The sequence below is a fragment of the Schistocerca gregaria genome, chromosome 7 (genome assembly GCF_023897955.1).
Source record: "Schistocerca gregaria isolate iqSchGreg1 chromosome 7, iqSchGreg1.2, whole genome shotgun sequence".
Lineage (NCBI taxonomy): Eukaryota > Metazoa > Arthropoda > Insecta > Orthoptera > Acrididae > Schistocerca > Schistocerca gregaria.
Window position 1 is genome coordinate 57,655,711 of NC_064926.1, and position 13,859 is coordinate 57,669,569.

Sequence of the window (13,859 nt, forward strand, 5' to 3'; positions counted from 1 at the left end):
CGGAGCAGTGATCCGTGCCGTTAAGACGAGGACGACGACGACGACGGCAAAACAAGTTAGCGGACAGGACGTGTGCGCCCAGCCTAAACCGTACTGCGGACTCGAATCGACCCTCGACACTTGGCATTCAGGGGCCGTGCGCTATTGAATTCCCTGCCCTAGATGCTCCACAGACACACACGAAGCCACTATCTCCTCTTTTTACGTTCTTATATTCTTTGTCGGTCTGTAATGGGTGTTCGCAGTTGGTAGTATCCTTCCCATTGAACACTCGATACGTATTACAGAGCTGGATCTATGTATGTATGTGTGTATGCTCATATCTCCTAAACTACTGGACCGATTTCAAACAAACACGCCACGCAATAATCGCTGTAGGGACAAGAACCACCTATCTACACTACAGACCTTGCTACAGACGCGAAGTTTAACCGATAAGGAGAAGATGTTGTGATATGCAAATGATTAGCTTTCCAGACTATTCACACAAGGCTGGCGCCGCTGGCGACACCTACAACGTGCCGACATGAGGAAAGTTTCAAGTCGATTTCTCATACACAAACAGCAGGTGACCGGCGTTGCCTGGTGAAACATTGTTGTGATGTCTCGTGTAAGGAGGAGAAATGCGTAGCATCACGTTTCCGACTTTGATAAAAGTCGGATTGTAGCCTATCGCGATTGCGGTTTATCGTATCGCGACGTTGCTGCTCGCGTTGGTCGAGATCCAATGACTCCTAGCAGAATATGGAATCGCTGGGTTCAGGAGAGTAACACGGAACGCCGTGCTGGATCCCAACGGCCTCGTATCACTAGAACTGGAAATGACAGGCATCTTATCCACATGGCTGTAACGGATCGTGTAGCCACGTCTCGAGCCCTGAGTCAGCAGAGTGGGACGTTTGCAACACAACAACCGTCTGCACGAACAGTTCGACGACGTTTGCAGCAGCATGGACTATCAGCTCGGAGACCATGGCAGCGGTTACCCTAGACGCTGCATCACACACGGGAGCACCAGCGATGGTATACTCAACGACCTACTTGGGAGCATGAATGGCACAACTTCATTTCTTCCGATGAATCCAGGTTCTGTTTACAGCATCATGATGGTCGCATCCATGTTTGCGACATCGCGGTGAACGCACATTAAAAGCGTGTATTCGCCATTGCCATACTGGCGTATCACCCGGCGTGATGGTATGGTTAAACGTCTCCGTCACCTCTTGTTCACGGAATTTTGAACAGTGGACGTTACATTTCACATGTCTTACGACCTATTCATACGACCCCTGCGAAACCCCACATTTCAGCAGGATAACGCACGATCGCATGTTGCAGGTCTTGTACAGGCCTTTCTGGTTACAGAAAATGTTCGACTGCTGCCCCGGCCAGCACATTCTCCAGATCTGTCACCAATTGAAAACGTGTGGTCAATGGTGGTCGAGCAACAAGATCGTCACAATACGCCAGTCACTACTGTGGTATCGTGTTGAAGCTGCATGGGAAGCTGTACCTGTACACGCCATCAAAGCCCTGTTTGACTCAATGCCCAGGCGTATCAAGGACGTTATTACGGCCAGAGGTGGTTGTTCTGGGTACTGATTTCTCATGATCTATGCACTCAAATTGCGTCAAAGTGTAATCACATATCAGTTCTATGATAATACACTCCTGTAAATTGATATAAGAACGCCGTGAATTCATTGTCCCAGGCAGGGGAATCTTTATTGACAAATTCCTGGGGTCAGATACATCACATGATCACACTGACAGAACCACAGGCACATAGACACAGGCAACAGAGCATGCACAATGTCGGCACTAGTACAGTGTATATCCACCATTCGCAGCAATGCAGGCTGCTATTCTCCCATGGAGACGATCGTAGAGATGCTGGATGTAGTCCTGTGGAACGGCTTGCCATGCCATTTCCACCTGGCGCCTCAGTTGGACCAGCGTTCGTGCTGGACGTGCAGACCGCGTGAGACGACGCTTCATCCAGTCCCAAACATGCTCAATGGGGGACAGATAGGGAGATCTTGCTGGCCAGGGTAGTTGACTTACACCTTCTAGAGCACGTTGGGTGGAACGGGATACATGCGGACGTACATTGTCCTGTTGGAACAGCAAGTTCCCTTGCCGGTCTAGGAATGGTAGAACGATGGGTTCGATGACGGTTTGGATGTACCGTGCACTATTCAGTGTGCCCTCGACGATCACCAGAGGTGTACGGCCAGTGTAGGAGATCGCTCCCCACACCATGATGCCGGGTGTTGGCCCTGTGTGCCTCGGTCGTATGCGGTCCTGATTGTGGCGTTCACCTGCACGGCGCCAAACACGCATACGACCATCATTGGCAGAAGCGACTCTCATCGCTGAAGACGACACGCCTCCATTCGTCCCTCCATTCACGTCTGTCGCTACACCACTGGAGGCGGGCTGCGCGATGTTGGGGCGTGAGCGGAAGACGGCCTAACGGTGTGCGGGACCGTAGCCCAGCTTCATGGAGACGGTTGCGAATGGTCCTCGCCGATACCCCAGGAGCAACAGTGTCCCTAATTTGCTGGGAAGTGGTGGTGCGGTCCCCTACGGCACTGCGTAGGATCCTACGGTCTTGGCGTGCATCCGTGCGTCGCTGGCGTCCGGTCCCAGGTCGACGGGCACGTGCACCTTCCGCCGACCACTGTCGACAACATCGATGTACTGTGGAGACCTCACGCCCCACGTGTTGAGCAATTCGGCGGTACGTCCACCCGGCCTCCCGCATGCCCACTATACGCCCTCGCTCAAAGTCCGTCAACTGCACATACGGTTCACGTCCACGCTGTCGCGGCATGCTACCAGTGTTAAAGACTGCGATGTAGCTCCGTATGCCACGGCAAACTGGCTGACACTGACGGCGGCGGTGCACAAATGCTGCGCAGCTAGCGCCATTCGACGGCCAACACCGCGGTTCCTGGTGTGTCCGCTGTGCCGTGCGTGTGATGATTGCTTGTACAGCCCTCTCGCAGTGTCCGGAGCAAGTATGGTGGGTCTGACACACCGGTGTCAATGTGTTCTTTTTTCGATTTCCAGGAGTGTATATTTGTCCAATGAATACCCGTTCATCACCTGCATTTCTTCTTGGTGTAGCAATTTTAATGGCCAGTAGTGTATGTATGTATGTGTGTATGCTCATATCTCCTCCTAAACTACTAGACCGATTTCAAACAAACATGGTGCACGTATCGTGCCACGCAACAATCGCTATAGGGACAAGAACCACCTATCTATCATACGAGGTGCGACAATAAAGTAATGAGACTGGCGTGAAAAAAAAGTTGTATACTCTCTTAGTGAAGCCTAGTATTAAAATTACCAAATATGCAGCAACCACATGGAGCCCACCATTCTCCTTCGAAGTAGTTCCCTTCTGGTTGCACTCACTTTTTCCACCGCTTCTGCCATGGATGGTAACATTTCTGAAACGCATATTCTGTAATATCCTCCAAGATCCTTGTCACAGCTTTTCGGACATCTTGTGTTGTTTGAAAATGGTGTCCATTGACCGCCGTTTTGAGTCTTGCAAATAGGAAAACGGAGTGATATTCACCAGAAGGTGACGGTGGCAGTACTGAATTTTGTTTTGAGGTTAAAAATTGCTGTACTAACAGTGCAGTGTGGGATGGCGCATTATCGTGGTGGAGAATCCAATAATCAACAATGTTGGCACGTACACGAACTCTTTTACGAAGTCTTTCTATAATTTCTTTGTAGTAATATTGGTTAACTGTTTTTACAGGAGGCACACACTCTTTATGAACAGCTCCCTTGGATCAAAGAAGCACACAAGAATGCATTTCACTTTTGACTTTGACATGCGAACTTTTTTTGGTCTGGGTGATCCCCTTGAGCACCATTGCGAACTATGGCGTTTTGTCTCTGTATCGTACTGAAAAAAACAACTTTCATCACCAGTGATAACACGGCTTAACAATTCTGGATTTATTTCCATTTGCCCTAACAGATCGGGTGCCACATTTTTGCGTGTTTCTCGCTGTTTTGGTGCGAGATTTTTGGGGACCATTTCCGCACAAATGTTTTTCATACCAAGATCTTCAGTTATTATTAGATGAACCGTTTCTCGATTTACGTTCAGTTCTTGTGCAATCATTTTCACAGATAATCTTTGATCACATCGTACGAGTTCACGCACCCTGGCCAAGTTGACATCCGTCCGTGAGGTTGATGGTCGTTCACTATGGTCATCATGTTCAACATTTGTTCTGCCTTCACCAAATATTTTATACCAACTAAAAACTTGAGCTCTTGACATAACCTCCTCTCCAAAATCCTTCTGAAGCTTACTGTAAGTTATTGTCCCGTTGTCTTCCATTTTAACGCGAATGAAATGGCATACCGTTGCGCAATGTTATGCGGTTCCATTTCTGTGACTTATTTCAGTACAACACACGACTGAGCTGTTTCATCGATGTGCCACTTGGAATAGAAGCAGACTAAGGTCAAAGATATTGTGCCTACGCAAGCCGGCAGGGTTGCCACATCTTGCAAAGAAAATCTGTCTCATTACTTTATTGTGGCACCTCGTAGTTTAGAGTATACGTCGTAGCACTGAGATATGAGGAAAAACGCCACATTATGCATGACTTTTAAATTTATTACTTGCGTGCTACTAACTCTATTCGCAATAAATTGCGCTGGCAGTATCCACATACGCCGCTAAATGCACGTACAGAACTATATCATGATACCACACATTCTTTAATAGATATGAGGTCATAAACAATCAGATGCATGAAAAACTACTTCACCATTCATGACGTTTAAATGTATTACTTCTTTGCTGCGAACTCTATTCGAAGCATGCTTTTTAGACTATCCACATATTCCGCTGAGTGTACCTGCACAAATATGTCATAAACACTGAGATCTGAGAAAAATGGCCCATCGTGCGTGAAGTTTAATACATGTATTCTGTACTGCTTAGACACTCATAAAACTTAAGGAAATTCTTGACACCTGGCAACGCTTTTGACAGCTTTTGGAAGCGAAGGGCAAACAGTTGCAGGTGAAAAGAATAGTCGTCTATACAGGGTGTTACATAAAGGTACGGCCAAACTTTCAGGAAACATTCCTCACACACAGATAAAGAAAAGATGTTATGTGGACATGTGTCCAGAAACGCTTAATTTCCATGTTAGAGCTCATTTTAGTTTCGTCACTATGTACTGTACTTCCTCGATTCACCGCATTGATTTCATACGGGATACTCTACCTGTGCTGCTAGAACATGTGCCTTTACAAGTACGACACAACATGTGGTTCATGCACATTTCAGTCGAAGTGTTCATACGCTTCTCAACAACAGATTCGGTGACCGATGGATTGGTAGAGGCGGACCAATTCCATGGCCTCCACGCTCTCCTGACATCAAACCTCTTGACTTTCATTTATGGGGGCATTTGAAAGCTCTTGTCTACGCAACTCCGGTACCAAATGTAGAGACTGTTCGTGCTGGTATTGTGGACGGCTGTGATACAATACGCCATTCTCCAGGGCTGCATCAGCGCATCAGGGATTCCATGCGACGGAGGGTGTATACATGTATCCTCGCTAACGGAGGACATTTTGAACACTTCCTGTAACAAAGTGTTTGAAGTCACGCTGGTACGTTCTGTTTCTGTGTGTTTCCATTCCATGATTAATGTGATTTGAAGAGAAGTAATAAAATGAGCTCCGACATGTCCACATAACATATTTTGTTTCTTTGTGTGCGAGGAATGTTTCCTGAAAGTTTGGCCGTACCTTTTTGTAGCACCCTGTAGAGCGTTGTAGACACGTGAAGCAGCTGCATCCAGCTGCCTGTGTATGTAAACAGTCTATAATCAGGTTCTGAGTTAAATAAACGTTACATAGAATTTTTATTTTGCATGCTATGTTTATTAATTTGGAGACAGCACTTATACATATGTGCATTACGCAAGATGTTTTCACGAATACATGCAAGTGAACCACTTTTGTTAATACAGTATAAACACAGTTCATTCTTTTCTGTTTCGAATTTAAAAAAATGGCACAATAAATACCCAGGAAATTCCGAGTTTGTCAGCTAGTCTGATAATGTGTTTTAAGGGCTCTGGGCGCAATAATAACTAGATGATAGCCAGCCTCGGTTGATTAGCAACCATTCTCAGATCATGCTTACTACACGGTTGGCACCTAGCTAGAGTCTTAAGCCCAGAGATACCGTAAAATAGTAAAGTCGAATGACAGAGCTAGTTGGGACATCCCGAATGGCAGCCGCCTAATTGGAAAGATTTTTCTCTCCTTTCCCTGCAGTAGCACCTTTCCTTCGCTAAGTGTGAGAGTTGTGTGTTTAACTGCATCTGATAAGTGTAGGTGATCATAACGCATGTACTAGTGTGGTTCACATCTGTGTTGCTTGATGATGAGAGAATGGGGAGTGTCACACTCTGTGCTGGTACATAGCCCACTCGTCTCAAATAGCATCAATAGCACCAACAGTGTCACCAAGCTTAATGTCCCCAACCAACGGACGGAGCACCATCAACAATAACACGTGTTCCCCTTTCATTAGACAGTTCAAAGAGATTCGGAATTTGGCCCAGGACTTGGCGCAAATGCCGCTGATCACGAGTTTTCGCCATCACTAATCTTCCCTACGGGGTAGCAGCCAATAGCACTGGACACACCCGACGTTGCTTAACTTCGGCCGTCTGATGAGAACTCATGCACTGAAAGACGCAAAGCGTTTGGCAACAACTTCGTTACTAAGCGCAACTTGTTATCTAAAAGCTGGACAAAAGCATGACTGTCAGCGTATACAATAAGCGGGAGTCTTCTACGCTGCCATGCTCTGAGATGCCATTGGATACTGAGAAGCTGTGGTTAGTAAAGAAGTTGTTGTGTTTAGTACTGTGCTTGGGTGACAATTAAAGTTGAAGTATGAACTGAGGATAGTCGCTAGTCAGTCGAAACCTGATATCAATTGGTTGTTCTTGCATTATATTGCGACCAGGGACATTAACATTTATAACAAATAATAAAGATCGCTGCCCTTCTCTCATGTGACAGCGTACCACATAAAAAGGTAAAGATATTTGAGTTACGGCTTTCACATTATTTTAACTTGGCAAAAATGTTCATCGTACGTGTTATGTATTTCTACAAAATTCTTTTCTCTAGATCTCAGTTTGCAACAAGTCAGATTTTCTGAAATCAGAAGAGACTTTAAGAGGGTTTTGCCGATAGATATGGTAAACAAGCAAGCAAGAACATTTCACTACGATACATTTGATGACGATATTCCATTTTTTCTTCGCATTGCATTTGTTAAACTCCACAAAATACCGCGTCATACAAGGTGAACCAGCAGTCCACCGATAAAAATTCGGAGTTTGTTCAGAGACATTTTCTGAGTATTTAGTGATAAGGGGTTAGTGGCCTCCTGTGGTTCGTTACAGACAAGTAATGTAATTGTGGTGTTAATTGTTTCCATTATTATTGTTATTTACGGATTCTTCCGCTTATTCTTGGTAGAAGAATCTCATATTTAGGGTTGAATTACAAGTATACTGCTTTTTATTTCAAACAAGTTTTCGGTTTATTGGGCCATGTTCCGGAAAAACAACTGACTAGCGTTTGAAAGAGGCACTAATTCTTACGAAACCAAACATCATAAGCAAGGATACAATACATTTGCATAGTGTGTTGTGCATCAAAGTTATTTCTTGACGTTGAAATTACTCTTTACACAATAGACAATATTAAGCACAATAAATAATAATACTACACAGTATTACAGGTTGAATGGTTATAATGCCAACGTTTGTCAGAACATTGGCTGAGGAATTGTTAAACTGAGAACTTATCATGCAACTTATGCACTAAACTAGGTTTTTGACATTGTAAACAAAACTTTAGGCAACGAAGAATATTATAGACAATAAGTTAAATGCACAATCTTACAGTAATGCAGGTTGCATGGTTATGATGGCATAGTCTGTGAGGTCATGACATTGGCTGAAAACTGTCTGAGCGCTAGTAATTTATGTTGTGCAACAAATACGTCTTACATTGTAAATTATATTTTTTGTAGTAAGCATTATTAAACACACTAAGAAGTTAATTCTGTAAAACTGTGCATTTAACCATGTACTTTGTTTGATATTGTCAATTACAGAAAATGTGTTTGTTGCACAACGTAAGATACTATACTGTTATAAGTCTGTTAAGTCCCATAGTGCTCAGAGCTTTTTTAACCATTTGTTGTAAGTCGCGGGATGAAGCTGAAACAATCCATCTTCGTAACTAAACGTGGAGATAAAATTATTTTGCCGTGCGAAGATCGCTGTACCACACAAGTTAAAAACTATTTCTTAGATTAATGCTTAGCAGTAAAGAACAGGAGAGGTTCCACAACAGTTTTGCACATAAGTGAGGGGACTTGTTGTTTGTTGCCCTCCCCACCTTTTCCCTCGAACCTTTTCACCCACGTCAGTTTTCGCCACTAAAACTGTGGTACACACTGCATACAAATCTTGTACTTGGGCGTTCCTTTCAGCTTGGCACCCCAAGCGCCGCCACTAATGTGGTATTTTCTATATAGAACTGATATAGATTTGGAGCCTCTGTTACCTGTCTCTGCTTGATGCCCGAAGCGGCGGCCTATGTCGATTGGGCATTAAACCGACCGAGGACAAGAATGCCTCTTTGTGGTGGTGTGCTGAACGTCAAGACCTTCGCCGGCACAGCGGTGGGTTCTAAGATTTGCTGCGGGTGAAACTGAGTGTAACTATAACACTTAAAATATAGGCTCATTTTATCGCAGTATAGCTATGAAGATTAACTTAACTTGGAACATTCCATTTCTACGAGAATAAAATTGGCAAGACTCTTCACTTGATGAATAACTGACATAATGTTTGCTGTAGCTTCTGACTAAGACATTCAATAGATTGAACCTACCTAAGAGGATGCTCTCGTCTTGATCAGTGACAGCGAATTGGGAGAGCGTCTCTCTATTCATATGTAACTAGATTGTCGATTGTGGTGGCAGGGAGAGATTTTAGGAGCAGTGGCTACGCCAGCGTTTCTCATGCATGCTTTCTGCATGCAGCGGCTATCGTTCCCTGTGGTTGCATTATGAGGAGCCTACCTTGCATTGGTACCCTGTTCTTCAGACGACACCACATCTGAGCTTGCAGCGGACAGAAAGAAGAGACTAACAGTTGAAAATCGAAAAAAGCAGGATGCGAGTGCGAAAAAGCCTTTAACGAACACCAGAAAGTACTAACTTGTGAACGGTCGTACTCGTAAAGTTTCCGAAACAATGAATCACTGCCAGGATTACAGGGTTATTCATAAGTACTACCGGGGTTCCAGAAGACTACTGCTATAAACCTACTCGATTCCCAGCAGAGTTGGGGATTTTCCTTGCCCGGGAACTGGCTGTTTGTGTTGTCATCATTTCATCCTCCTCCTCATCATCATCACCGTAATTATCATTCGTGACGGTGGCTTTGATTCGACTATGTAAAAAGAACTGGAGTGTGAAAAAAATTGGGACTTCATACGGGCTCTGATGACCGTTCCACAAACCAAACATCATCATCATCACCGAAACCTACAATCCATACACAAAATAGCCACATGTCAGCGGGTAAAGCATATCTCCAAAGTTTTTAATTGATATTACACATGTTCAATGTCAGCGGCAAGACTCTTCACTTGATGAATAACTGACATAATGTTTGCTGTAGCTTCTGACTAAGACATTCAATAGATTGGACCTATCTAAGAGGATGCTCTCGTCTTGATCAGTGACAGCGAACTGGGAGAGCGTCTATCTATTCATATGTAACTAAATTGTCGATTGTGGTGGCAGGGAGAGATTTTAGGAGCAGTGGCTACGCCAACGTTTCTCATGCATGCTTTCTGCATGCAGCGGCTATCGTTCCCTGTGGTTGCATTATGAGGAGCCTACCTTGCATTGGTACCCTGTTCTTCAGACGACACCACATCTGAGCTTGCAGCGGACAGAAAGAAGAGACTAACAGTTGAAAATCGAAAAAAGCAGGATGCGAGTGCGAAAAAGCCTTTAACGAACACCAGAAAGTACTAACTTGTGAACGGTCGTACTCGTAAAGTTTCCGAAACAATGAATCACTGCCAGGATTACAGGGTTATTCATAAGTACTACCGGGGTTCCAGAAGACTACTGCTATAAACCTACTCGATTCCCAGCAGAGTTGGGGATTTTCCTTGCCCGGGAACTGGCTGTTTGTGTTGTCATCATTTCATCCTCCTCCTCATCATCATCACCGTAATTATCATTCGTGACGGTGGCTTTGATTCGACTATGTAAAAAGAACTGGAGTGTGAAAAAAATTGGGACTTCATACGGGCTCTGATGACCGTTCCACAAACCAAACATCATCATCATCACCGAAACCTACAATCCATACACAAAATATCCACATGTCAGCGGGTAAAGCATATCTCCAAAGTTTTTAATTGATATTACAGATGTTCAATGTCAGCGGAATTAGCGACACGGTAACCGCAATAAGCGCTTACATAAACTGTTGGAAAGATGCGACAGCAGCCCCCTTTGGAAATTTGTGCAGTGGGTTGCCTACCTACAAGTGTAAACCAGTTCGATGTAACAGTACCAAGCATATGATTTGTCTTCGTGTCCTGACACGTCGGTGTGAATCGTTCCTCTTCGTCCGTTCATCACGGAGCTTCTGCAGCGTCTGATGAAGTTCTGTCGTGGCTGCAGCCAATGCCCACCAACCATTAGCGACTTATTGTTAGTTAGACTTCCTCCAAAAGGTTTGTTGCTGGACGTAGATGATTTCTGGCGCTGCTACACATTCTCTGTAAAGCCAAGGGGCGCCAGTCTCGCTTAGACTCGCGTCGTTGAGCTCCCACTGAGGAGAAACGAACCAACCAGTTAGGTAATTGTCCTTGCAAGGACTGAGAACGAATTTTAATATGCTCGCTTACCAGCCATACGAGTGCATGTCGGCATATTCCAAGACTAGGGATGAGCGTGTTTTCTCCCATAACGAGAAACATATTGAGAGTTTCTGCTGGAAAAATCAGCAGAGGCTTGATTAGTTTTTATAGGAATTTCAAAGGACGAGATCAGCCATGCAGACGACAGCTACGGTAAATACCGTGTGCAGAGGCGTGTTGACCAGCTTGCGTTTACTGGAAACTCGAGCGAACTTGAATAACATCTTGCCCATCTTCTCACAAAACTAACCATCCACTGTAGACTTGATTGTCATCCTAAATAGTACTTTGAACCGGAATCGGATGATTTATCGTAATATTGGCCAACATCATGACGTAGTCGTAAGAATAATTTTGTAAAGAAACTTCTAGTTAAAATTTACAATTTTGGGGTTTAGGATTATTTCACTTTCTGAGCACGAGATGCGTTCGTTTGACAACTTTCGTAACATTGTCACATTGTAAACTGTGTAAATGCATGTATTTCTGTGATAAGATTGCAACATTAAACCAAAGTTATTTACAGCTTACACAGTTAACCTACAAATCTTACAACTTGAAGAGTCGCTCTATCCACTCATGTGTGTTTTCTGTTCTATCTCTTGAAGTTCTCACCAATCGCCTTCTGAAACCCTGGAGGTACTTATGAATAATCCTGCTTACAGTAGGTGTAAAAGAAAATTACATACACAAATTTTTAGATTTTTGGACGATATAAAAAACAGTTTTTATGTAACAAAAACTTTTGCTAGTGATGCTGAGAAACAGTGTCCGGGGTGCCACAAGATGACATTGTTGCTGAAATGTCTTCTCTTTACGTTAATGCGCAACTGACATGTACATACTAATAATTGTCTACCACGCTTAAAACTACCAGATGTTTCACGAATAATGGTAGTAGCTTCAGCCAAATGGGCAACCAGTTCTTCGCCCCCCCCCTTTCCCAGTGTCAAACCAGCAATCGATGTTGTTGAGTTGAAACAAATGAGCCCTTGGTCACAATTTTAGTCTTATTAACTAGGTTTAAACACTTCTAAGAGTGCCTTCACCAGAATTTAAATGTTTAACATGACCTCTTACATAATTACAAATTTACAGGAAAAGAATTTTTTTAATATAAAAATACTGACTAACAATGCAATACAGAGCCACTACTTACATGTCACGTATAAATAAATAACAGGCCCGAAGAGCTTTAGTCACAAACTTTAAAAAAAAAAAAAAAAAAGTATGCACGAAGGCGAGCCACTATGGGCTGCTCATATCTGTGAAGCCACAGGTATCAACGGACTGAGGCGCCTGCGTTGACAAGTGCAGGCAGGTGAACATGACACCAAGAGTGCCATCTGGTAGTCGTAAATATAAGTAGGCTACTTAACATTTAAAATATAGACAGCTGAATGAAAAAATGAACCGTGTTTAATACTTGAACTCACAGGCAAAGTTTTATATGACAGCGGCAGACACAGTAACATTTTGCTTAGGTAAAAGCATAGAAATACAGTTTGAAAAGTGATTAACAGTACAAAAAGAAGCTATACTTACACATCACGTATAAAATAAATATGAAGCGAAACAGCTTTAGTCACAATTTAAAGTAAAATGTGTGGAAGGCGAGCCACTATGGACTGCTAGCATATCTTTGCCTGTGAGTTAAAGTACTAAATACTATTCATTTTAACATTGAGCTGTCTATATTTTAAATGTTAAGTACCCAACTTATATTTACCGCTATTCGTTGCTACCTGTGGCTTTACAGATATGAGCAGCCCATGTGACTATAGTCATTCTGGCCTGTTATTTATTTTATATGTGTAAGTACTGTCTCTGTCTTGTATTGTTAGTTAGTACGTAATTTTTATACAAAAAATTTCCTTTTCCTATACATTTGTAATTATGTTATAGGCTACTTTAAACATTTAAATTCTGATGAAGGCACTCTTAGAAGTGTTGAAACCTGCTTAATAACACTAAAATTGTGACAGGGGCTGATTTGTTTTCACTTTAATATATAAACGGTCACTGAATCTAGCACCCATGTTAAAAACTTTGACATATTGTGTATGTTTGCTGACATCAACGCCAAATAAAATAATACTAATATTGATGAAAATAATCGTTGCCTGACTGCTAGCGGGACATTCCGGTATTACTTTACGGAGGCAGTGGTCTAGTTTCTTCCACTAAGCTTGTTACACAGAAGGTAGGGCACAATCAGATGGTCGTGAAATATACCAGACCATATTCACTTTAAGACAAAACAGCGACGCAGCACAAATGAATTATGCGAATGGGACAGAAATCTGTAGACATCATGTATATGCGCAAAGAAACAAATGATTACAGCTTCAAAAAACCTGGATAAATTAATCCAGAGAAAGAGATTTACAAACTGAGCAAGTCAATAACCGTAGCTTACCTGAGTTATTTAGGTTTGTCATTGTCAAATAAGTATAAGTTGGATATTTTAAATTTGAATCAGTCATGGGGAAGAGCTCCAGCAACAAGATTATACCCAGAATGAGATTTTCACTCTGCAGCGGAGTGTGCGCTGATATGAAACTTCCTGACAGATTAAAACTGTGTGCCCCACCGAGACTCGAACTCGGGACCTTTGCCTTTGCGGGCAAGTGCTCTACCACCTCAGCTACCGAAGCACGACTCACGGTCGGTACTCACAGCTTTACTTCTGGCGGTATCCGTCTCCTACCTTCCAAACTTTACAGAAGCTCTCCTGCGAAGGCAAAGGTCCTGAGTTCGAGTCTCGGTCGGGCACACAGTTTTAATCTGCCAGGAAGTTTCAACAAGATTATAAT